The sequence below is a fragment of the Symphalangus syndactylus genome, chromosome 13 (genome assembly GCF_028878055.3).
Source record: "Symphalangus syndactylus isolate Jambi chromosome 13, NHGRI_mSymSyn1-v2.1_pri, whole genome shotgun sequence".
NCBI classification, from domain to species: domain Eukaryota; kingdom Metazoa; phylum Chordata; class Mammalia; order Primates; family Hylobatidae; genus Symphalangus; species Symphalangus syndactylus.
Genome location: NC_072435.2, coordinates 84,748,394 through 84,770,548, shown reverse-complemented (window position 1 = coordinate 84,770,548; position 22,155 = coordinate 84,748,394).

Sequence of the window (22,155 nt, the reverse complement as noted above, 5' to 3'; positions counted from 1 at the left end):
TGACTTTTCTCTTTCCTCAAATCTCGTATCCAGTCCTTCAACAAATCCTGTTGGGTCAATGTTCAAAATATACTCAAACTCCGACCATTATTTACATGTCCACTGCTATCAGTCTAGTCCAAGATACCATCATTTTTCACCTGGATTATTTCTCCTCTGCAGCCACTACTCAAAACAGCTGCAAGATACTTTCAAAATTTGTCAGCTTATGCCACTCTCTGGCCCAATTCCTGCAGTGGTGCCCCATTTCATTGAAAGTGAAAATGGAAATCTTGCAGCAGCCTGGAATTCTCCTTCCCCACATTGATTCCTGGGCCTCACATCAACTCCTTTTCTTTTTTCTCACTTTGAGTCTTAATCACACTGGCCTTTTTTTCTTGAACTTGTAGGTTCTCTCCTGCCTCACTATTCCCTCTGCCTGGATTCTCTTCCCCAGCTACACATATGGCCAATGTCTTCTCCTTTATACCTTTGCATAAATACCACCGTCTTAGTGATGCCGATCTGAACAGCCTATTTAAAACTGCAAACTTCCCCACAATGCTTACTCACTCTGCTCTTTTTCTTAAGCATCCCTTATCAATCTATCATGTAATTTACTCATTGTTTATTGTTAATTGGCTGGCTGTCTCCCCTCACTAGGCATCAGTTCCACAAGGACATGGAATGCTTTACTTACTCATGGAATTTCAAGCATGTAGACTAGTGTCTGACACATAGTTAGTGTTCAGTGTTTTCGTTTTGTGAATGAATTGATTAATCTGTGATGTGTTGTCCTTCCTACTGGCCTATCAGCTATATCTAATGCAAGTCATTTCATATTTAGGTCTTTAATAATTCTAGGTCTTTAATAAGTGTTTTTGATGGGCTGTTTAGCCAGAAGAATCCACTAATTATGCAGCATTTCATAAAATTTTTTCATCTAGTTTCTATTTCATGGAAATTTTTGCCAAAAGGTCATCATTATATGCAACACCTTTCATTTTTTTTCTTTTTATTGAAGAAGAATACATGTATAGAAAAGTACAACTTTCTTTTTTTTTTTTTTTTTTTTTTTTTGAGACGGAGTCTTGCTCTATCACCCAGGCTGGAGTGCAGTGGCCCGATCTCGGCTCACTGCAAGCTCCGCCTCCCGGGTTCACGCCATTCTCCTGCCTCAGCCTCTCCGAGTAGCTGGGACTACAGGCGCCCGCCACCACGCCCGGCTAATTTTTTTGTATTTTTAGTAGAGACGGGGTTTCACTGTGGTCTCGATCTCTTGACCTCGTGATCCACCCGCCTCGGCCTCCCAAAGTGCTGGGATTACAAGCGTGAGCCACCGCGCCCGGCCCGAAAAGTACAACTTTCATAAGTGCACAGCTTGTTGCAATTTCACAAAAAAAAAATTCACTCAGGTAACCAATACCCAGAGGAGGAAACACAACATTACCAGCCCCTAGATGCCCCCTCATGCTTCCCTTCCTGACTTCTGATATTACAAATTAGTTTAACACGGTTTATTTTAAAAACACCATATTCAGATTTCAATAGTTTCAGTAATGCTTATATAAAAAACTGACTTTAAAAAATTGATCTGATTTCCCCCATCACTGACAAAGACAACATAAAAATGGAACTTGTTTTAAAAAAGCACAAATAGAAGGAATTTATGAGAAGCTCACACTTCAAGATAGACTTTCTGGCAAAAATCAATTAAGTATACATATTGGATATATCTACTTCTACCTCATGTACATTTAGGAAAGACCATGAAATACATTACTTATCAGAAATATATGTCAAGGGCTAAGCTATTGCTTTGTTGCCTTATCGGTTTGTAATATTGATGCTGTTAGATCTCTAAGGATTTTCTTTTTCTTTTTTTTTTTTTTTTGAGACGGAGTCTCGCTCTGTCGCCCAGGCTGGAGTGCAGTGGCGCAATCTCGGCTCACTGCAAGCTCCACCTCCCGGGTTCACGCCATTCTCCTGCCTCAGCCTCTCCGAGTAGCTGGGACTACAGGCGCCCACCACCACGCCCGGCTAATTTTTTGTATTTTTTAGTAGAGACGGGGTTTCACCATGGTCTCCATCTCCTGACCTCGTGATCCACCCGCCTCGGCCTCCCAAAGTGCTGGGATTACAAGCGTGAGCCACCACGCCCGGCCTAAGGATTTTCTTAAACCAAGTGAGAAGAAGCATGATGAAGAATCATTTCACTTAAACTTCAGGGTAAAGAACTGCACAGACGTGGGTGAGCTGTTATTCTTTATCCCCTCACACCCTCAGATCTATTCTCAGCACTTCTCTTCTCTGCATAAGCAGATGAGTCAGACTTCTTACTGCTTCCCGCCTTTCCTTCAAACCATACCTCTGGTCTCCCCGGGTATTCCCTATGACCCTTTGATGAGAAAAGAGGGTGACAGTGGCCTGGTCTGGTTTAAGAATTATCTGTCTGGGGTGGCTCTGCAAGCCATAGGAAAATCTCCCCATGGACAGAACTTCAGGAAGTACATCTGGTTGGCCACTGACATGAAAGAAGGGATAAGCTGAGGTTTCCTGAAATACACAGGCAGGGGCTAATGGGTTGGTCAAATTATCAGGGACCTGGAAGGTTGGTGCCAAGATCACCTAAAGGGAAGTTATATAACAGACCTCTAAAAATGGCTAGTCTTTGAGGCTATTTGAGTAGCATATAAATGTTCCCCCAGAGGACATCTACCTCACAGAAAGCTAAATGAGGTGGTGGCCAAGATGACCTATCCCTTGGTTGTAGTGAGCCTCCTTCCCTGGCTGCTATGGTCTAAATATTTGTGTCCCTTCAAAACTCATATGTGGAAACCTAATCACCAATGTGAATGGTATTAGGAAGTGAGGCCACTGGGAGGTTAGGTCCCCAGGGCAGTGCCCTTATGAATGGGATTAGTGCCCTTATAAAAGAAATCCTAGAGAGCTACATAGCCCTTTCCACCATATGAAGACACAGAAGGTGGCCCTCTGTGAACCAGGAAACAGGCTCTTACCAGACACAGAGTCTCCTAGAACCTTGATCTTGAACTTCCCAGCCTCCAGAATTGTGAGACATAAATTTCTGCTGTTTATAAACAACCCAGTTTATGGTGTTTTGTCAAAGCAGTTGAGCATACTAAGACACTGGCCATGTTTGTGCTTGGGTAAATGTCTCATGTACAAAGTGGCCATGGGAATAGGAACAGAGGCAATGAAATAAATAAACATGGGCTTCCTCCCACCACAGCTGATCTGCCACTGTCACCGCTGAGTGCCCAGATTTCTAAAACAGAAGGCAACACTGAACGCTTATTTGGCACTATTTCTTGGAAGTATCAGCCATCCAGGTTAATAATATCAGACCACTTCATTATGGAAGGGGCAGGAATTTGTCTTCATGGGAATAATTACATATACTGGAGAGTATCTGCCCTTTCCTGTGCATGTTGCTTCTGCCAGCACTACCATATGTGGTTGATAGGCTGCCTTATTCATCCCCATGGTGTCACACACAGCATTGTCACTGATCAAGGAACTCCTTTACAGTGAAACAGCTGTGGTATTAGGCTCACATCGTAGAATTCATTGTTCTTGCCTGGAAGCAGCTAGATTGATGGAATGATGAAATGTCCTATTGAAGGCTCATTTATGGAGCCTGCTGGGAGACAACATCGTGTGAGGTTGGGGTGCTATCCTATAAGTGGTCAGATCAGTGGTTGATACATGGTGTTGAATACATGGCTCTGGGAACTCAGGATGAGTAATAGCCCACTTCAATAATACTGTCTTCTTGTCCCTAAAACGTTGCATCTAAAGGGAGTGAGGTTCTTGTGCCCAAGGGGGAGATATATTTCTACTAGGAAACACTGAGAATGCCCCTTCAACATTTCAGGTTGTTCATGACACTGATCAAAGGCAGAGGATTGGGTGTTTTTATGGACTGGTATGATTAATTTTGATTATCAAGGAGAAATTGGGATTTTTGCTATCACATGGGAACAACACTGTATCTGGAGCCTATGGGATTCATTGCACTCCCATGTCCAGTAGTAACGGTCAATGAGAAACGGCAGCAACTCAACAAAAACGGAACCACCCGGATCCTGTGGCAAGGAAGGTTTGGCTCACCCCATCAGGTAAGACACCTTAACTGTCAAGATGCTAGGTGAGGGTAAAGAATTATGGAACGAGTGCTGGGGGGAGGAAGTCAGGATTATTAGATTAGAACTGCTTAGATGTGGAGCTGTAGTATGATAGTTATTTATTTTTTTACCTTTCTTTACTGCCTTGCATCCTGGTGGTGACTAAAGTTACAGTTTAGGGTCCAGGAAGTAATATGACTGAAATACATCATCACTCAGTGATACAATAGTTGATGAGACTATGTTTTCCCTGTGTTGAGGACCTGAGTTTCTTTGGCTAAGTAAAGTGTTAGAATGGAAGCTGAGTGACAATAGGGTAGCCTGGGATGGTTATTCTTAGATCTGTTCTCTGCCTTTTCCTGTCATGCTCTGTGGCCTGGGAGGCTGACCTCTACTAGACCTGTTGTTTCATTTGCTTTTCCTTGCACTCTGGCAAGAAACCACTGGCAAGAAGCCAGAGGGCAGGAGGAGAGCCAGGCCAGGGATTTTTGTGCCCTCCTCCTCTTTCCTCCCTGCCTCACTGCAGTTGAGACAGAGGCTCCAGCTCCCAGGCCCAGTGACCTCTCCTGCACAGTTTCAGCTCTTACCAGGCTAGTAACAGCATCCCCTCCCTTTGTCCCTGCAGACCTCCTGTGGTAAGAGCTAATCCCTGACTGTCTCCCCAGCTCTTGTTGGTTCCATTAACCCTGCCCACGCCTCTGTAAATAATCCCTGCATGAAATTCTCTTCAGCTAAACCCTTTGATGGTGCCATCTGTTTCCTACTAAGGCTTCAGTGGATACAGCAGGAAAAATAGCTGAGAAAGGAGAGAGGTATGGAGGTCAGCTATTGTGAAGTGGGGGAACATTTGAGGGCATATGGCTGGCACATACAGGCCAGAATAAGATGCATTTTCACAGGCTGAAATTGGCCAAGACAAAAAGAGTAATCTCTTCTAATCAGAGCTCATAGTTTGTTTTTTTGTTTGTTTGTTTTTTTATTTTTGGTATTGTCAGAAAAAGCCTGCAAAGCTGATTGGGATGTGCCCAAGATTGAGAGGTTTTCTGGGTTGCAGGAATTTCAGTTCTAAAACTGGAACAGTCCTAGGCAAGCTGGGATAGTTGGTCACCTTAATCTGTGATTATAATCAGGACTTCTGAGTCTTGCCCAGCTATTCCTGCTGTAGGGACATTCTAGGCAAAACGACACTGTTCTAGAACCACTTGGCTCCTCCTCTCCACCCTCAATCAATGGCAGACATCACTTATCTCTCAAGGCAGCCTTTCTCTACATGCAGTCTGAGATCTCTCTTTTTTTTTTTTTTTGAGACGGAGTCTTGCTCTGTCACCCAGGCTGGAGTGCAGTGGCACAATCTCGGCTCACTGCAAACGATCTCTCTTAACACATGGTTCAGGCAGCCAGTATCAACTGATCAGAGCTAGAATGCCAGACAAGAACCTTGCTAACACTCCTGAATTAGAGCTTTGGCCCCAAACTCAAAGGCAGGGCTAGACCAAAAAGAGCCTCTCGAGCTGTTTTTTGCCCTTGTTTCCTTGGGTATTGCTGAAGTAAGTAGCAGTGTGGGTGGCCTTTTTAGCTCCTTTGCACTTGGCCAATAATTAGATCCTACTCATCTCCATCTTTCCATCTAGTGTAAGAGATTCAAGGGCTGATATTGTGTTGTAATAATAGCAGCTCACACCTTTAACATTAACAATCTGCCCGTTTATTATTCCAAGTGCTGTGTATTTTTTAATGATCTATATGTTAAAGATGAGGAAACAGACAGTTAAATGATTTAAGTGACTTTTCCTAGGTCACACATGTAGCAGACCCAGGACTCAAATGCACTCATTCAGGCTCTTAGTACTGCACTTAGTGCCTCTCTCCTAGTTCCCTCGGATATCCTGCACCTGGCTCAGAGCTTGCCAAGCAGTGAGTGCCTGGTTATTAAACATGTGCTTAAAATTGTTAAATGAACACAAATCTTACCAGGAAATATGTCCCTTTTCATGTCTCCTTTTCCATGGACCCTGCTCTGGTTTTGTCAGGCCTTCTAAGCAAAGGCAACCTTTGACTCAGCTGACTAAACCAGCAGCATGAGAATGAAACAGAGCAGAGAGTGTTCCATTGTCAGTGGGCTCAAATCCAGGTTCTATCAGCCTCTTAATCTAGAAGGTGAGAATTTCAATTGTGCTTACCTCCGAAGAGTTGTGCTAAATGAATCAAGAACTTGGCACAGTACATACTTACTTTTAGCTTTGATTATTTTAATGGTTATTCTTGCAAATCAATCCAAATGCAGTAAATCGAAGTGCAAAGGGTATATTTCCAATTCCAGGAGCAATCCCTTTACTTCTCCAGGCTTCTTCCTCTAGCCAAGGGCTCTTTCCTTGAAGTCTGTTTCGCCCTGATCTTTTGATGCAGCTCCTTGGGGATGAGTGGAGAGAAATCCTTGAACTCCCCCTAGAGGATGGCGGTGCTCCTAACTTCAAAACCTTCCATGACGTCCCAGGACCCAGGATTAAAATGTTTTCTGATATTTTGTGTTTGTTCCTCCAAATGTTTGTTCCTCCTTCTGTGCTGGGTGTTTTCTGTTTGTCCCTCCAATATGCTTTTTACCCCCTTTTTATTCTCTTCTGGGCTCCAGGGTCCTGACTTGTATAGATAGACTCCCTTTGTCTCCAACTTCCAGTTTGATATTAACCAATGGAAGTCATCAATATTGAAGAAGAGGAGACAGGTTGGGGTATTATTTCCCCAGGCCCCTCCCAACCAGGCTGCTAAGAGTAGGCACGATCCCTCTACTAAAGGCCATGGCTTCTATCATGCAGACTTGCAGACTCTAAGATCTCTGGTTCCTTGGTGTTGGCTCCCCTGCTTCCCTCTTCAGACCTAGGGACAGAAATGACTTCCTGCTGTCGCTAGCCCATAGCACAGCACCATCCCAGTTTGCTTTCTCTTAATCCTAACTACACCTTGGTAAATGGTCCCTTTATTAGCTCTCCTCAACTACCCTGTTTGAGAGTGTCATCTGTTTCCTGCCAGCTACTACATTCTGTGTCTAAATTCCTTAACGGTCTCATCTTTCCTCCACCTCCCCAGTACCCTGTGCTCCAATAAACACTACTTACTATCTCTGTAATATAATCCTGCTGCTTTGTGGCCCATGATTCTCCCATTAATTCTTATATCCGCAGTGTCCTTACATTTTCCCTATCCTCTTCACAGCCCACTCTCCACCCTGGCCCTGATACAATCTCAATCCCCTTTCCTCATTAAAGGCTTCAATTCAAAGACCATGTCTTCTATTCAGTCCTTCCTGATCTCCTTTGGCACACATTATTTTTTGCCACCTCACTGACATCCATGCCATTTCTGTCCTGTTGAGTAGCCATCTTACATTTGGGTTGGATTCGCCTTTTCTCTAGAGTCTATGGAGGGTCTGGGATAGTTTAACTATGTTCCATTGACTGGATTAATACAGGCCTCATCCAACCGGTACATGATATTTCCCTGGCAGCAGGGAAATGGCCAACACTTCTTTGAGGGTGTTCTACTCAGTGGGAGACTGCAGGGCTTTGTTCTGTGGTTGGTATCCATGCTCTCCCCTTCAGAAGTGAGCAGGGAGCAGACAGTTGCACCCGCTGATCGTAGGCATCTGGTGACCAAGAGGAATGTCAATCTGAGGAAGAAACTAGCATGGAGAGAGGGCAGAGTCAGGAGGATCACTAGCAAACAGAACCGGGGCCTTGATCAGACTGTGTCCAAAGCTGTTATGCAAGCCTGCTTGAGATGTTTTTTTTGTTACACCAGCTAAAAATATATGTGACATTTATGTTAACAAAAAAGCAACATTAATAGAGTGCAATTAGAAGACAACTTCATCCTTTTCTTCTTCTGCTCATTCAAACTCACATAAAGGGTTACTTCTTCCTCTGCCTCTGGATGAAACCTTGGTGGGGTCCAAGGGGGAGGGAAGGTCCTATCCTTATCTATTCTTCTGCTGAGGATAAAATGTCTTCTAGTCACCTCTAGTTACAAAATAGTTTTATTTCAGTAATTAAAATATCCATTTCTATGTCATAGTCAAACCTCTGAAATTCATTTAACATGAAAGCTTCTCTTCTCTCCTGACTCCAGCCACTAAAAGCTACAGTGGGTGCTGGGTAGAGGAGGAGAATGTTCCTATTTCGTCATCTAACATGGGGAATAGTGGCTTTTTACCTATTTCCCCTTCTTCTTCACTTACTAAGAGGTCTCTGGCTCCTCCTGGATTAAAGCAGACGAAGGAGGAGAGATATGAGGTAAGTTAGGGTCTTATTCATGTGGACACTACAATGTAATATGATGATGGCTCCCTCTCTTTGCATGTTTAAAAGCACCTCTCCCTGGGTTTGAGTCCCAGAGAGAACTGTTCTCATGGGCACTTCTGTGGGTTCTCTGAGGACCTCATTGGGCACATTCAGCTGTGTTCTTTATGATGTGGACAATGTACTTTTCTATGTCATTTTTATTCCTTTCTCAGCTCTCCTGACAACCCATCTTCCTGTTGGGTTTATGGCATCCTTTTGGGTTTTCCCAGGCTGCAGGCCTGCACTCTTTTTCTCCCATGCAGCTCACATCCAGTCCTGGAGATACATTCATGCATCTTTAACCCCATCGTCAGTGGGAGAACAGTCTGTTCCAAGAGCAGTCTGGTCTTTTCTCTCTGCCCTCAGAGCAGCCAGCCAGCCGCAGCCTCTTGCCTTTTGATTTCACAGGCATGAGCTGCATGGCTGTCACTGTGCTTGAGGTATTTATCTCAAATATAGTATAATCTCCTCTTAGCAGGCTTGAGGGAAGAGAGAGATAAGTCCCACCCTTCCCCCATAGGGGTGGGAAGTAGGCCTGAGACACAAATACACTGACACACTCTCCATTATTTCCAAACTCACCTTTGAGATGGATGTTTGCTGAGAGCCACAAAAGTGGTTTGTTGCTCCCTCCTTGAAAGTCCTGTTTAGGTATTCTAGCCCTTCCCATAGAACAAAGAGACTGACCATCTAATGTGTGGCGGCCTTAGCAGAAACAGACAGAAAAAGCAGACAGATCCCGCTGTAGCATCCTAACCTACATGCATACTTTACCCCAGGTGGAATTCACTGCTGTAGAGATGGATCCTGTATAGATGTTCATCAAAGTACTGGCAGCATGTTGATGCACTTGACTTTAAAAGTCAGGGACTGAGTCAGGTGAACAAAACTAGGAACTCATGGACCAAATCCAACTGGTTAGAGAGGCGAGTGATTTATTCTCTGGCTCATGTTTCTATATGGAGGGATTTTCCAGGACTAACAATCCTGGCTTCTCTCTTTTGGCTTTCTTTGTCCTCCTGTGGGGCAGAGTTATCTGGAAAGTCTGGAAGGGACCAGGCACATGCAGCTCAGCCTTTGCTGCTCTCCCCTCTCTTCATACCCGTGTTATCTGCAAGGAGGGGAATATTCTAGTTTACTCTCTTGACTGGAGGGTTAGTTCTGCCTTGCTGGGGTGAAGGGCTGGATTTGTGGGGAGGATGGTTAGTTCAATTCGGGAGCTTTCTAGCAAGCCTATTTGGTTGTACACTTAAGCCAAATCCTTTATGGTTACCTCATCAGTATTGAAGCTGACATTTTGACCTTAATCTGCCTGAAACCTGTGTGGCTTAACTGGTTCCACATTCGGGTGAGAAAGAGAAGTCTTATTTTGGAGGTTGCTTAAACACCATCAAAATCCACAGACATTATTTTCTTTTTTTTTCCTTTGGCCCACATAGTCTTTAAAATTTTTTCAAATCAGTTTACAACTTTTAAAATTAGGGAGATTTTAACTAGAGTTCTGGATTTCCAGCATATCATGATAATTTCAGTGAGTTCACTAGGGTTGCATGCCTTGTGGCAATGATTCCTGAGAGGGGGTGGGGAGGGGAGGTAGCAGCTGCTCCCTTTAGATAAAGCATGTACTTTCCAGCTCTCCCCAGTTCCCAGCTAGTTAGGGTTGCTGCATTTAGCAAATATGAATGCAAGAAGCCTGTTTAAATGTGAAGATCAGATAAACAACAATTTTATTTTTATAAATAAAGTAGGTCCAGTGCAATTCATGCAATTCAGTTAGGGCACCTATATTGTATCTGGCAACCCTAACTCAACCAGTTTTGTTATCCACTTGGGCCTAGAAGGGAAGTGAGCTTTTTACCCTTGTAGTCATTTTTACTTATCTTTATAAGTACAATACCTAACACACTACCTGGCCCATAGTAAGATGTTCGATAACATTGATGGAATGATTATATAAACATAGCCTGAAGAACAAAATCATATTCCATAGAAAATATCACTAGTCACATAGATGAATAAAGAGTAACAACCTCTTGCTGAGCGCAACTGGAATAAAGAGTACACATTTGCAATTATCCGAGGAGCAGACCTGAGATGGAATTCTGGACCATTGACTTGTAGGTGTGGCTTTATTGCTGACTAGCTGAATAGAGTTGAGCCAGTTAATAAGCCTTCATGAACCTTTGGTTTCTCATCTCTAAAAGGAAGGAGAAACGCTTGCTGTCTAGGATTTCTACCAAAGTTAATGTTTTTTATTTTCTTTTGTTCTGAATATTCATCACAGAGAAAGATTAATATGTGCAGAATTTGACAGTAGTATTAGTCAGCAGCAGAACAGTCAATTAATGATTATGTAACTGGTGATAATAAGTCAGCTAATATACGAATAGGTTACTTTGTCACATTCCCAGGTAGTATTTTGAAAATGCCTCTACTAATACAGGTAATAGAAGCCTAGAAGCGTAGCTTTTTCAGGAGGCTTTTGTTTTTGTTTTTTATTTGTTTGTTTTTAGACAGAATCTCATCTGTCAACTAAGCTGGAGTGCAGTGGCACCATCTCGCCATCTTGGCTCACTGCAACCTCCACCTCCTGGGTTCAACTGATTCTCATGCCTCAGCCTCCCGAATAGCTGGGACTACAGGTGCACGCCACCACACCTGATTAATTTTTTGTATTTTTAGTAGAGATGGGTTTTTGCCGTGTTGGCCAGCCTGTTCTTGAATTTCTGGCCTCAAGTGATCTGCCTGCCTCAGCTTCCCAAAGTGCTGGGATTCCAGATATGAGCCACAGCTCCTGGCCCTTTTTCAGGACTTTAAGATGCCATCAACTGACATGCACCATGATTTGAGATTTGATAACAGCTTCTTAGGGGAAAATATATCAATAATTACATCTCACACCAATTCAAGAAATTTAAAAAGTGATTTTAAAAAAGTACATCTTGTAATGGAGAAATCTTGGTATACTATATATGGTTAATTTTAGGGTATTGACAATTATTTAAAACCTTATGGACACCAGGAGACCAACCCATGGTGAATCAACATTTATTAAGCATTTAGCAAATGCCAGGCACAGTACTAAGTGCTTTCATTTAAATATGGGTTTCTCATATCAGTATTATTGACGTTTGGGGTTGGTTCTTTGTTTTGGAGGCTGTTCTGTGCATCGTAGGATGTTTAGCAGCAGCCCTGATCTCTATCCACCAAATGCCAGTGGCACCTACACTCTTAATTGTGATAACTGTAAGTGTCTCTAGACATTGCTAAATGTCCCATGTGGGAAAACTTGTCCCTGGCTGAGAATCATTCATTTAAATTACTCTGTTGAATTGGGTAATTCACCACAATCCAGCAAGGCAAAGTCTTTGTGGTCTTCACTGTGTTCACACCATGCTCTGGTCTATGCAGACCTAGAAGAAGGATGACTCCTCTGCCAATCTGTTTCCTACTTTGCCTCCAGGTTACACAAGCATAGCAGCCTGTGCCCAACTGTCTCACCAGACTCAATTTAAAAATCAGCTACTTCTGCTGCTTCCGGAGTCCTTTCTCTCCATAAGACTCAGACTAGGTCTGTGAGGCTGGAGAAGCAAAGACACCACGATGCTGCCCTCTGACCTGTGTTCCTTCTCCCTCTTTTGATAAGAGTGTTTACCTAAACCTTAGGAAGGTCAGGAGATGGAGGGATATAGCTCTAACTTGTAATAAACACTATCTGTCAGGCAGAAGATGGTAATAATATCTACATTACCTTTGCGGTGCTAACTTCTAAAATGAATGCCACTTATTTTATGGAAATTTCCAGTCTCCTCTCTTTTCCCAATTACTTATTCATCTTAACTTGAAAATGTGCTAGTACTTAACTTTTTCACTAACAGCATAGCTGAATCCTTTACTGATCATTGACATCTGGGTTGTAATGTTTTCATTCTGATCTTTAGTTATTTGTCTGAATCTGTGCATTCTCAGAAAACTGTGAGCCTCTAAATCAGTAATCCTTGTGGGAATGAGGACACAACATCTTGGAGCAGTATGCCAGAATCACCTGTGGGGCCTTTATTTAAAAATAAAATAAAATCTCAAGCCGGGCATGGTGGTTTGTGTCTGTAGTCCCAGCTACACCAGAGGCTGAAGTGGGGGGATCACTTGAACCCAGAAGTTCAAGGCTACAATGTGCTATGAGAGCACCTGTGGATAGACACTGCACTCCAGCCTGGCCAACATAGTAAGACTCCATTTGTAAAATAGTTTAAAAATAAAAATAAATAAAAAATAAAACTCAAGCCTATGTTTTCTGCCTTCAATCTCTATCCCCAAAACAAAATAAAGATTATGATCCATCACTCGCCTCACCCAGGGGTGTGTGGCCTCAACTGAGAATCAAAGCTCTGAGTGCATTAACCTTCACGTGTGTTGGGGAATACAAATGCTTGAAAAACTGACAAACATTTCTTAATTTTCATGTAGAAAAGGTCTTGATATTGAACTGCATTCAATATTCAATCCAAATTCCTCCAGGTGTTAGACTATAACTTTCCACAACTTTCTTCATGGGGGAGAATTATATTTGTCTACCAGATATGTGACTTTCCTTGGTCAAGGAAATCTTAGAAAGCCATCGTGGGCATCATCTGCTCTCTTTTCCAGCTGCCAGTCACCAATAATGTTTCTGACAGTGGCTTCGCTGACAGCCTATGTCCTGAAGTGAGGATAACAAGGACCTGAGAGTTAAGCCCTTAGTTGACTTCTGATGGCAACATAATGCGAGCAGAAAATAAAAAACTTCCTCATTTTAAGCCACTGAGATTTGGGGGTTGTTTCAGCAGCATAACTTAGACCTTCATGACTGATACAAAGGGCCAGGGAGATCATTTATGCCTGTGAATCAGACCGTGTACAAAAATAACAGAAGGAAGTGTACTGAGTCAAATTGAGTATTTGGCTCACCTATAGGAGTTTAAATTTTAAAGAATGTTTGAACACATTAATGACCAAACAAAACATATCAGTGGACTCGTTTCAGTCAGTGGGCCACCAATTAGTGAGCAAGGTTACAAGGTTATAGAATAAAAGCTGTTTTTTCAATAATGTAAATACAATGAAAATGGCCCTGTATAAGATCACTAAATGGAGGGCCAGGCACGGTGGCTCATACCTGTAATCCCAGCACTTCGGGAGGCCGAGGTGGGCGGATCATGAGGTCAAGAGATGGAGACCATCCTGGCGAACATGGTGAAACCCCGTCTCTACTAAAAAATACAAAAATTAGCTGGGTGCGCACCTGTAGTTCCAACTACTCAGGAGGCTGAGGCAGAGAATAGCTTGAACCTGGGAGGTGGAAGTTGCAGTGAGCCGAGATCACACCACTGCACTCCAGCCTGGGCAACAGAGCAAGACTCTGTCTCAATAAAAAAAAAAATCACTAAATGAAGTAAACCACAGTAATTTTTATAATTGAGAAGAAACCCCAGGGTGGCCAAGTTTAAAACATATTCTTTTATTATGTTAGACACTGTTGAGATTTGGAATTTTCTTTTTAGATAGAAGAACCAATCTTTAAAAGAATCTAGTTTCCTTCTACTAAAATCACAATTCTATTGTAATACACAGTGAAGACTTTTAAGATTTTAAAAAATCCTCTAATTGTTTCACACAGATATCATCTCTTCCTCTTTTATTCCCTCATTAAGTCACAAAATTTTATTAGGTACCTACTATGTGCCAGTCATTGTTCTGATATATGGTGGATTAAAAAGAAAATGTCTCTGCCCTCATGGAGTTTATATCCTGGTGATGGTCCCACAAGTGATTCTGACATACTCCCTCTGAGGGTTTTGCCCTCACTCTCATGGGGATTACTCATAGAGAATGTATATTTCAGGGAGAGATAAGTGGTTGTTTATGCTTGCTTTTTTTAAAAAAAAATCTTATTATTTTTAAGTATAAAAATCAGTGGTTTATTAGTACATTTATCAAGTTGCAGAACTGTCACCACTATCTAATTCCAGAATATTTCATCACCCCAAGAAGAAACCAGTCCCTGGCACACAATCCATATTCTGTCTCTATGGATTTGGCTATTCTGAACATTTTATATGGATGGAATCATACATTGTGTCTGGCTTCTTTACTTAGCACAGTGTTTTCAAGTTTCATCCACACTGTAGCATGAATCAGTACTTCATTCCTTTTATTTGCCAGGCATATAAATGTGTATGCATGCAGCACATTTTATTTACCCATTAATCAGTTGATAGACATTTGGATTGTTTCCACTTTTGGCTATCGTGAGTAATGCTGCTATGAACGTTTGTGTCTGCGTTTCTGTGTGGACATATGTATTCAATTATCAAGGGTACCTACCTAGATGGAATTGCTGGCTGATAGGGTAACCCTATGTTTAACTTTTGAAGGAACTCCCAAATTCAAGAAGTCAAAAGAATTACCACAGGGCTCAGCAATTCCATTCCTGTGTAAAGCAGCTGTACAATTTTACATTCCCACCAGCAATTTATGAGGGTTTCCATTCCTTTACATCCTCACCAACACTTACTATTATCAGGCTATTTGATTATAGCTATCACAGTGGGTGTGAAGTAGGTTTTGTGATGTTGATTTATATTTCCCCTATTGCCTAATGATGTTGGGCATCTTTTCATGTGCTTACTGGCTATTTATATACCTCTTTGGTGAAATGTCTATCAAAATCATTTGTCCTTTTTTAGCTGGGAGGAATATGTGTTTGAAGAAAAACAAAAGTGTAATGTTATAGAGAATGAAAGGAAGTGCTTATTTTGAAAATGTGGTAAGAACTAAGTGAAATGAAAGAAGTGAGTCTTGAAAAGATTTGGGAGAAGAGCATTCATGGCAGAGGAACTAGCTAGGGCTGTGAAAAAAGTATAACACAGTAATGGGATAGAAAATGACTGGAAGGCAGAGCCACAGCAAATAGAGTGGTCTAGGACAGAGATCCCCAACCCCTGGGCCATGTAGCCGGTACCGGTCCATGGCCTGTTAGGAACCAGGCTGAACAGCAGGAGGTGAGCAGCAGGAGAGAAAGCCAGCATTATGGCCTGAGCTCTGCCTCCTGTCAGATCAGCAGAGGTGTTACATTCTCACAGGAGCGTGAACTCTATTGTGAAATGCACATGCAGGGATCTAGGTTGTGCATTCCTTATGAGAATCTAACGCCTGATGATCTGAGCTGGAACACTTTTATCCTGAAACTATCCCTCCCCTTCATTCCCCTGTCTATGGAAAAACCATCTTCCATGAAATTGGTCCCTGGTGCCATAAAGGTTGGGGACTCTAGGAAGCCTCTTTGAGGAGTGACATCTTAGCCAAGACCTGCTAGCCATCATCAATTCCATCTTGCCCTCATCTCTCTCATCACAGTCACTTGGAAGGTATGAGTGATGCTTCACATAAACTGACCTTCAAATGCATAATCTTAGGATTGAGATGGAGAGGGAATGGGGCAATGTACCCTCTTTTCCTTCTAGTGGGAAAAGAAAAATTTTTCTAAGTAGAAACATATTACAACTGTCAAAATACATGGAATTGGCTAGGTAAATTGTAAATTATTACCATGTTTTGTCTTTTTTTGGAGACACTAAAAGCTACATTTCTTTTTCTTTTTTTTTTTTTTTTTTTTTTTTTTTTTTTTTTTTTTGGTAAAAGGGTAAAAATGAAATTCTAAGCCCTAAAAGAGAAGTTACCAGATTCTCGGGATAAGTAAGATAGCCATTCATCAGGTACTGTTGGTTCAGGACCAAGGACAGCATCTAAGTGTTTGTTTTTTTTTTCTGCCCCCCTTCCCCTGTTCATTTTAATTATGCCATACCTAAACAAATATCTCTTTATGTTTCTACTGCTGCTACTCCAATAACGCCAGAATCTATCAATTCTTGCAGTGCCTTCCATTTGGGGGAAGAGCATTCATGGCAAAAGAACTAGCAAGGGCTATGAAGAAAGTAAAACACAATAATGGGATAGAAAATGACTGGAAGGCAGAGCCACAGCAAATAGAGTGGTCTAGGACAGGGATCCCCAATCCCTGGGCCATGTACCAGTACGGTCCTGTAAGGAACCAGGCTTCCATTGTACTGAAGTTCATCCCATGACTGTGATGCCTTTACTAATGTGCATTCTTTCAACACTTTACCCCTATGTTCTTCATTGAAGTAACACACACATAACATTTACCATGTAACCATTTATAAGTGTATATAGTTCAATTAAATTACATATATTCACATTGTTTTGTAACCATCACTGCAATCCATCTCCAGAACTTTTTCAGTTTCACAAACTGAAACTCCACACACCCATTAAACAATAATTCCCCATGTTCTCTCCCCGCAGCCCCTGGCAAATGGCAAACATCATTCTACTTTCCTTTTTTTTTTTTTTTTTTTTTTTTTTTTTTTGAGATGGAGTCTTGCTCTGTCACCCAGGCAGAAGTGCAATGGTGTGATCTCCACTCACTGCAACCTCTGCTTCCCGGGTTCAAGCGATTCTCCTGCCTCAGCCTCCCTAGTAGCTGGGATTACAGGTGCCCACCACTGCGCCCAGCTAATGTTTGTATTTTTAGTATAGATGGGGTTTCGTCATTTTGGCCAGGCTGGCCTCGAACTCCTGACCTCAGGTGATTCACCCATCTCGGCCTCCCAAAGTGCTGGGATTACAGGTGTGAGCCACCGCGCCCGGCCCATTCTACTTTCTGTCTCTCTCCTTGCTACCTTTTTGTTTACTCTGCTAATTGTTACAGGATGGTTCATTGGCAGCATAAGCATCATACCTAGGAACCTGTATTTATTATAAATGTAAATTCTTGTGCCCCATTCCAGACAGACTGAAACAGAAACTCTGGAGTGGAATCTGCATTATATCAAGTCCTTTGGGTGATTCTGATGCCCGCTAAGGTTTGAGAACCATTGATCTAGTGGATTTAAGTGTAAAAATCAGTAGTCTTTAGTACTTTGAAGTTGTAAACCTATCACCACTAATTCCAGAACATTTTCATCACCCTAAAAAGATTCCATTTTTTCATTAGTAATCCCTCCCCATTCTTTCCTCCCCCTAGTCTCTGGCAACCATTAATCCACTAATTCTACCGCTTTAAAAAATCACAATTGAAGTCCTTGTTCCCCTATAAGTCTTTCCTGATACAAAAACATTTCCAAAGACCAATCAAATGTCTTCAGTACATTTGACACAATTGAAATACAATACTATGGTTATTATACAGATATTTTGTAACATTCCCATGGTTATGATTGACCTACTGCTTCACATAACTTTCATTGATTGTTTCATGTGGTGAGTCCTGTTTCCCTAATTAGATTTTAAGCTGTTTGACCTAAGCATCCCCATCAATGGATGAATGGATAAAGAAAATGTGATATATATATATATATACAATGTATATATATATATATATATACAATGGAATACTATTCAACCATGAAAAAGAATGAAATCATGTCATTTGCAGGAACATGAATAAAACTGGAGAACACTATGTTAAGTGAAATAAGCCAGGCACAGGAAGATAAATATTACACATTTTCATTAATATATGAGAGCTAAAAAAGTTGATCGTATGGAGATAGAGAGTGGAATGATAGATTCTCTTTCTCCCAGAGAATGGGAAGGATGTGTGGGTGGGAGGGGGGAAATGAAGAGAGGTTGGTTAACTGGTACAATCATACAGTTAGATAGAAGAAATAAGTTCTAATATTTGATAGCAGAATCAGGTGACTATAGACAACAATAATGCACTGTACCAAAATGGCTAGAAAAGACAATTTGAAATGTACCTGACATATAGAAATGATAAATCCTTAGGTGATGGATACCCTAAATGCCCTGACTTGATCATTATACATGCTATGCATGCAACAAAATTTCACATGTACCCCATAATGTACAGAGTGTATCAATAAAATTACAAGATACTTTAAACTATTGGAGGACAATGATCATGTTTTCTATTTATTTTGTAGACTTTTTCAGTAAATATAGAGCTGGCCAGCCACACTGTCAGCTTTCAATCAATGCAGAAAATGTTTATTGTGCTCCTACTATGTGTCAGGGATTGTGGTGCCTGTAGAGTGATATTAAAATGAGTAGAACACAGTTCTTATCTTTACTGACCTTTCACTACAATAAGTGCTGACAGACACATAAATATGATGTAGATATAAAGGCAGCAACATAAAATAGTGCTAAAAAGAACTCTAAGTTGCATACCATCAGGACCCAAAGGAAAAATAATAAGTTTTATTTTTATAAGGAGGAATAGGTTCAGAGAAAGATGATTTTACATGAACATATCTTCCCAAGTTCTGAGGTGTTTCTTTGTGTAGAAGTTGGAGCAAGAGAGTAGCACAGGCATTCATGAGTACAGAAACAGCTCTAGCAAAGACTCCAAAGGGTGTGCGTGTGGGGTTAACTGCAATGGCTTAAGGATTGGCCCAGGGGAGATGAATGGTTAGATATAAAATAGGACTTGGTTTGAGGCATTTAAAAGTGAACTTAAAGTGCATTTTAAAGAAGATCTATGGCATGATATGCCCGTGGTTCCCAAATGTTGATGTGTATTATAATCACCTAGAAAGCTTTTTTGAAAACAGATTTCTAGTATTCACACTAGACCTTCTATATCAAAACCTCTGGGGTGAGGCCTAAAAATCTTTACTTTTAGCAAGCTACCCTTGTGAATCTTATGTTATTTGTTGGTAAATGCAGGGTGGACAGGTGGAGGGGAGAAGTTTTGAAGTCAAAAAGCAAGTTGGTGGTTACTAAAATATTCTAGGAGGCAGAAGGCAGGGTCTGTGGAGTGACAGGAGCCATTAGACAGAAAGATAGGAAGACAAAATATATGACGAGGAGCATGCCTGTAATCCCAGCTACCTGGGAGGCTGCTGCAGGTGGATCACTTGAACTCAGGAGTTCAAGGCCAGCCTGGGCAGCCCATCATATATATATATATATATGGTGAGGAGGTAGTTGATAGGACTTGAAGACTGAATGTTAACTTAAATGAATCATGCAGTTTTCAAAAATGTAACTCATTATTGATTCAAACCCATCGTGTACTTTTCCATGTGCTCTCCTATATTTTGGAGGAAGTGTATCAGTAAGGGAGTTCCATTGCCTGTAAACAGGCTCGATGTTCACTCCAAGTGCTATATAGTAAGGTGAACAGTAGATGGCACTTTTGTGCTATGCTGAATTTCCAAATTCGCAGGCCAAGGAAGAACCAGTGCCAAAATAAAAACAACTCTTTGTAATGCTCAAGTAAATAAATTCAATTTCTGTTTTAGGGGGAACTGGAAAAGAAGGGCTAATTAGAGGTCAGTTTGTCCTACCTAGTACCCGGCCTCCAGTAAAACCTTGTAGGTTTTTAAATACTGATCCTGCTTGTGGCTTCTACCTACATAAATGATTAGGTTGCAATCCAGAGAGGTCTAAATAATCATTGTAGCAAGTGGAATTAGGCTTGAGGTTAGAAAAAACTTCCCCAACTTTGACCACATTTCCAAATGTCTACCTCTGAGCTTTTGCTATTTGCAAAGGTGAAGAAAAGCCGAAAAGAACAAAATCAACCATGGAAAAGAACAACGGAAAAGGCAGTTTAGAGTAATAAGTGAGGACAGTGGAATGAAAATAAAGGAGATATTACTTTCATTTTGTAAAACTTATTATTATTAAAACCTTGGCAAGAATGCAATGTTTTATACATTTACATAACACTTGCAATCACACAAAAGTCATGACAGTGATTAAGAGAGTGGATTCTGGGCCAGGTGCGGTGGCTCACACCTGTAATCCCAGCACTTTGGGAGGCCGAGGCAGGCAGATCATGAGGTCAGGAGATTGAGACCATCCTGGCTAACACAGTGAAAACCCGTCTCTACTAAAAAAAAACACAAAAAATATTAGGCGGGCGTGGTTGCAGGCGCCTGTAGTCCCAGCTACTCGGGAGGCTGAGGCAGGGGAATGGTGTGAACCCGGGAGGTGGAGCTTGCAGTGAGCCGAGATCGCGCCACTGCACTCCAGTCTGGGTGACAGAGTGCAAAAAAAAAAAAAAAAAAGAGACAGTGGATTCTGGAGGCAGACTGCGTGTGTCTAAAAATCTCAACTCTGCCACTTCCTAGCTAGCAATGTGCCTTGGGCAAGTAACTTAGTGTCTTTGCATATCAATTTACTCACCTATAAAATGGAAATGGTAATAATAGCACATCTCTAATAAGACCGTTATGATCACTAAATGTCAAAATTTGTAAGGTACTTAGCAAAGTCCTAGCGTGTAGTGAAAACAGGTAGGTATACTAGTCCGTTCTCACATTGCTATAAAGAACTACCTGAGACTGGATAATTTACAAAGAAAACAGGTTTAATTGGCTCATGGTTCTGTAGGCTGTACAGGAAGTATGGCTGGGGAGGCCACAGGAAACTTAGAATCATGGTGGAAGGCAAAGGGGAAGCAGGCACATCCTACTTCCTGGATGGAGCAGGAGGAAGAGAGCAAAGGGGGAAGTGCTACACACTTTTAAACAACCAGATCTTGTGATAACTCACTCAGAACAGCAAGGGAGAAATCCACCCCCAAGATCCAATCACCTCCCACCAGCCCTCTCCTCCAACACTGGGGATTACAATTCTGCGTGAGATTTGGGTGGGGACACAAATCCAAACCATATCAATAGGTGACAAATTTTTTAAGATCAACTTTAGGTGATAGGACTAATAGGTAGTTTCCCTCCCATCTTTTAATTTTAAAACATGTGTTTCTTGATAACTGAGAAAAAAAGTAAAAACTAAACTTTTACTAAAACACTTAAATAAAAATCTATATTTGTTCTTCTTTTGAGCTAGTTTCTAAATCTCCAACTTCTTCCTTTTTCTGCTTCTCCTGTGCCCAATATTAGACATAACATACCTATGAGTAATCCTGAGGTCCTGATTACTCTTCAGCTTCTGGCATTATTATTTTATTCTTGGGGTGAAATACCTGTAATGAAATTTACCATTTTACCCATTTTTTAGGTATACAATTCACTGGCATTAAGTACATTCACAATGTTGTGCAAACATCACCACTATTTCCAGAACTTCATCATCCCAAACAGAAACTCTGCACCCATTAAACAGTAACTCCCCAGTCTCCCTTACCCCCAGCCCTAGTAACCTCTATTCTACTTTCTGTCCTTATGAATTCACCTATTCTAGGTACCTTATATGAGTGGAATCATACAATATATGCTCCTTTGTGTTTGGCTTATTCACTTAGCAAAATGTTTTCAAGGTTCATCCATGTTGTAGCTTGTATCACAGTTTCATTTCTTTTTATGGCAGGATAATATTTCCTTATATGTATATATCATAAACATTTTGTTTATCCATTCATCTGCTGGATACTAGGGTTGTATCCACTTTTTGGCTATTGTAAATAATGCTTGCTTTGAACATTGGCATCTGTTAGAGTCTCTGCTTTCAATACTTATGGGATATACCTAGCAGTGAAATTGCTAGATTATAAGGTAATTGTATGTTTAACTTTTTAGGAACTGACAAACTTTTCCACAGAGCTACATCATTTTACATTCCCACCAATATCCAGCATTATTTTTAAACATGGCAGGCTTTTAAAATAAATCAAGCCTAAACTGGGAATATGTAGCAAA